A 5,315-nucleotide genomic window follows, 5' to 3' on the forward strand; every position below is an offset into this window, starting at 1 on the left:
CTTACCATCCAGGTAAGGCTAACCTGGTGGCTGATGCCTTGAGCCGTAGACGGGCTGAGGTATCAGCAGAAAGGGAGGCTGATGATCTGGAAGGGATGGTAAGGTCACTACGTCTCAACACTCTTACGGGTCAGGAAGAACCCTTGGGGTTAGAGGCAGTGAACCAAGCCGATCTCCTTACCAGGATTCGTAAAGCACAATGTTTGGATGAGAACCTGAAAACGGTTGCAGCCAATGACAAGACTGAGTACCAAACGGCACGCGACGGTACCATCTTGGTCAATGGCCGGATCAGTGTTCCTAATGATAAGGAACTGAAGGAAGAAATTTTGAGACAAGCTCATAAGTCTAAGTTCTCTGTTCACCCTGGGTTGAACAAGATGTATCGAGATTTGAAGAGATATTACCATTGGGTAAGGATGAAAACTGATGTGGCTGAATGGGTGGCTAAGTGTCCAACTTGTCAACTCATCAAGGCTGAACATCAAGTTCCCAGTGGCTTACTTCAGAATCTGCCTATTCCGGAATGGAAGTGGGATCACATCACAATGGATTTTGTGACTGGATTTCCTACAACCCGGAACAAGAAAGATGCAGTATGGGTTGTGGTGGACCGTCTGACTAAGTCGGCACACTTCCTACCCATACGGAAGGAGTATGGAGTGGATGAGATTGTAAGGATCTACTTGGATGAGATTGTGCGGTTACATGGTGTTCCAGCAAGCATAGTCTCAGATAGGGATCCGAGGTTCACATCTTACTTCTGGCAAGCTTTTCAAAAGGCTTTGGGAACCAGAGTAAACATGAGTACTGCATATCACCCCCAAACGGATGGACAGTCAGAGAGGACTATCCAGACGTTGGAAGATATGCTAAGGGCATGCATCTTAGACTGGGGACAGTCTTGGGAGAGGCATCTACCCTTGGTGGAGTTTGCTTACAACAATAGCTTCCACACAAGCATTGGCATGTCGCCATATGAAGCCTTGTATGGAAGGCCATGCAGGACACCTTTATGCTGGACCCAAGTGGGGGAGCGTAGTATGTTGGGTCCTGAAATTGTTGAGGAAACTACAGAGAAGATTCGGATGGTCAAGGACCATATGAAGGCAGCACAAGATCGCCAAAAGAGCTATGCTGATAAGCGTAGGAAGCACTTGGAATTTGAAGTTGGGGATCTTGTGTATCTCAAGATGATCACCTTCAAGGGCCGGACTAGAATTTCTGGAAGAAAGAAACTAGGTCTGAGGTACTTAGGTCCGTTCAAAATCATTGAACGAGTGGGAGCAGTAGCATACAAGTTGGACTTGCCATCCAAGATGGATGCTTTCCACAATGTATTCCATGTGTCTCAACTCCGGAAATGCTTGACAGATCAGGAGGTTGTGTTGCCTGAGATTCCTGATGATCTGGGTACGAACCTAACCTTAGAGACCAGGCCGGTTCGGGTCGTAGACCGATCAGAGAAGGCAATGAGAAAGAAGACCGTTCCCATGATTAAAGTGGTATGGGAGTACAATGGTAAAGACATTATCACTTGGGAGACGGAGGAAAGGATGAAATCTGAGTACCTAGAGTGGTACAAACAGTTTACGCATGACGAGGATTCTAACTTGGATTCGGGGACGAATCCATTGTTAGTGGGGGAGACTTGTCATGTCCCTGATCCTAGATAGGATCGCCGGATGGACCATGGTACATGGAGACGCACCAAGTCAGGTCATCTGACCTGAAACCAGGTGTATCATGGTCCAAACTGATGGTTAAGTGATTCAGGACATGGATACTTGATCATCAGAAGAAGGAAGGAAGTAAAGGAGAGTTGGACGAGTAGACGGACAGCTGGGTGTGGTCCGGGTCAAGCTCATCCAGCTGGGTAAAGAATGTGACCAGCTCACATGAAGTTGTTCAGCTCACTGGAGCTGAAGGACTAGCTAGGTCAGCTGAGACAGCTAAGGGGAAGCTCATCTCAGCTCACCGAAGTGTTCGGGTCCAAACCAGTGCGGACAGTCCGGACGGTTACCGGATCGGAACCCCGGTCCGGGTATGTCCCAGGTTGGATCGATTGGACCATGATTGGGACGATCAGACCAGGACGTCCTACGGAGTAAGGGAATGATCCCTCCATGTCTAGGACGTGTCCCAAAAGGGCAGTTCACCCCTGATTCACGAACAGGTGCCAATTGGAGCGGTTGTGCCCTTTCTCTCTCTCATTCGTACCGGTTCGCCATGGGAAGTTGGGGACCGAGTTTCTCTATAAAAAAGAAAGCCTCTGCCATCGAAAATGGCATCAGAAGACAGAGGGAAAACTCTGCCAAAATCGAGACAGAGAGATAAAGGAAGGAAGAGAGCATCGGACCGTGGGGGAGATTTACGACCAAGGCACTGTCCGATCAAGACTGACTGGAGACCAAGGATGGATACTCGACGGAAGGAACAAGGGAAGGACCAGGAGAAGGAGAACCCTCCAGGGGAACGTACGCCTAAGGTCAGTGATGCTTTCCATGGTTCATTGTCCGCCACCGCGGCTAAACCGGCCTGATGTGTGGGACGGTCGTGTTGGAAGCATCCTTTCTGTCTTGTCTACTTGTTATTCTTACTTCATCTATAATCTGATCGAGTCTGTGGGTTCAGACTCAACAAGGCCGAACCTTGGCCTTGGCCGGTTAGGAGAAATCCTCCATGGCCTTGATTTGGAAGGTATGATCGGATCTCATAGTTCCTGAAGGGCTTGAGGGGATCTGATGATTGATTCTTCTTAGTTGGGATTTATCATGAATTATCATGATTTTTATTGGGTTTTATCGAATTGATTTAGAGATGGTCAGTTTGGCCGGTTTGGCTGTTCGTGGCCGAATTCATGTAAACTCATGATAATTCAAGACTTGGCCATTCTCTAAGTCTTGAATTATCATGAGTTTACATGAATTTTAATTAGTTTTTCCATGTATATTTAAAATGGTCATTCTCTGGCCTGATGTGGTTTGATAGTTTAGGATCGGGTCCATCCATGCAATTGATTGCTATTGTTGATGATAAATCTAATCAAGTGTTTGTGTGTGTTTTGTGATGGATCCAGATATCACAGGTAATCGTGGGAAAGCCAAGGAACCGTGAGGATCTCAGCCGTGGATGGGATGTGTGTGTGGTAGACAAGTCGTTTGTAGCATTGGATATATGTAGCCTATTGTGCAACCTTAAGTATTATGTTCTAGCCTAGTGTGCATTGAATGATGAACGAATGAATACTATGTATGAATCACATCTGACTTAGTTATATATATATGAAATCATTTGCCTTTAATCCGCTGTGTTTTAGTTGTTTAATTGTATGACCTCGAATCAATGTTAAACACTTAGAAAAATATGATCTAGAATCCGGACTTAAGCAACACAAACTGGCTTATAGTCTGTAGTAAGACCGCGGTTCGGTTGGATTAAGGTATCCAGGATCGGGTCTTACATGTTAGACTATCCGCTTTTGAATTTTGCGTTCGTGGTACATAGATAAGTTCTGATCGGGTGAAGCTCTCTCTCAGGATCTTGATATCTTCCAAATAATTTGCAAAAACTGGTCATTCCTCTGGTTCCGAAACCATCTTCACCAATTGAGAACAATTTGTTGCAAACGTGACCTGAAATTGACGTAAATTCCTCATTCATTCCATTGCCCATAGTAGCGCTTCCATCTCCGCATGAAGAGGCGAAAAACTAGCCCGAACATTCCTCGCCCCTAACAATCCAAAAAAACAAACATTCACCACCAAAAACAACGCTCATCAAACTCATAAACCAACACATTCTAAAGAGAAAGATGGTTACTTTCTGTGTGCTAGAGCTTTCATCAGTGTCGTGTGTTTCCTGCAAAACCAATAAAGCAACCGAGAATCAGGAAAATAACAGTCTGCCACCACAAACGCACCAAAAATAAAAGTGCAAAAGGCAATGCCTTTTCAAGCTTCTCAGCATATTCTTTAGAAGAGAAGAGCATATTTTGATGCGTCTCTTCTCTATTCATTGGTTCGCTTGACCCACCAAATTGCTAATATTTTCTCCTCTGTGCACTGCTCACCAAAGATTTCTTCTCAACACAAACCTCTGCATAAATTTCACGTGTGTGTTAGCCAAAACCCTAACACTAAAGGCTAAGCTAATAATGGAATCAAAACCTTAAAAAGGAACACAAACACATGGGTTGTGACGTACCTGGGTTGTGAAAGCTTTGATGGCAGCAATTCTTGGCTCAAAGTAAAAATTGGTGGCCGGTGTGGGGGAGTAGCAGACTGAGCAACAATTGCATCGGAAGAACTGAGGAAGACATTTTCGAAGGAGTGATCTAGGGTTCGACGGAAGAGAATTTCAAAGCCTGTGTATATAATGCTAGATTACAATCTCAACCCTCTTCTATATATAGGTTTTCATGTGTTTTCGGTTATAAATGCTTCAGGCTTTGATAGTAAATCGAGGGAGACAGAGAGATTGAGGGAGTTGTCGAGTTTAATGTGAAGGGAGCACTCATTGCAATGGTTGAGAGAGAAACCGTTAATCTAAGGATGAGAAAGAGAAGGAGATGAAGAGATAGGGTAATGAAAAAAGGCTTTTTGTTCGCTCAGAAACTTGGGACACGTGGTGGCCTCTCCTTACCTTATTTTCTCGAGTGGCCAGGAGGAGAAGAGAATCAAAGTCTTCTTTATATTATAAGACTAGGTGATAACCCGCGCCCTGCGCGGAGCGAGTGAACAAAAGCGATTTTATTTTTTAATTTATCGATATTAAAATTTTTGAAGTTATAGGCACAACTATTAGATTTAATGATATATATCAAACGAAATTATGCATGTATATATAATGTAAGCTTAATTGTTTTTTCTTGAAAAAGTTTGTATAATTAGTTATGTGTAAATTAAATATATTGTATGGAAAAAATATATAATAGTATGCAATAACTTATATTAATTTATTATGAATTTAAGACAACACAAAACATAGAAAATGGAATTACTACTTTCATAATAAAATTATAATTATAAATTAAAAGAAACATAAGTAATAGAAAAATAAAATACAAAGAAAAAAATTATAAGGAAACAAATAAAAAACTGATAAAACCAAAATGCCGTGAAAAAGGTCTTTAGAACTCGTGGTTTGCAATCCTATAGAGAGAAATAACTAAGAATTAATTTACCAAACTAAACATACCAACTTACCAAATTCACTAAACGAATTGATATACCTCTTTCTGAATGCATCGATTTCTGGAACATCATTGAGTTCAAAAATAATTTTGGAAAACCCATCAATGTTAATCATGTTGA

The 5,315-nt window shown here is 42.6% G+C and overlaps 1 long non-coding RNA gene across 1 annotated transcript; it reads right to left on the reverse strand.

Moving 5' to 3' along the window:
• Window positions 1-4,021: 4,021 nt before the first annotated feature.
• On the reverse strand, window positions 4,022-4,598 carry LOC106310280. Its single transcript, XR_001263747.1, has 2 exons — window positions 4,207-4,598; window positions 4,022-4,098 (listed from the first exon to the last, which is right to left on the reverse strand). It is a non-coding gene; the product is annotated as an uncharacterized LOC106310280 (long non-coding RNA).
• Window positions 4,599-5,315: the final 717 nt, after the last annotated feature.

This window comes from Brassica oleracea, chromosome C8 (genome assembly GCF_000695525.1).
Source record: "Brassica oleracea var. oleracea cultivar TO1000 chromosome C8, BOL, whole genome shotgun sequence".
In the NCBI taxonomy this organism is placed as follows: domain Eukaryota; kingdom Viridiplantae; phylum Streptophyta; class Magnoliopsida; order Brassicales; family Brassicaceae; genus Brassica; species Brassica oleracea.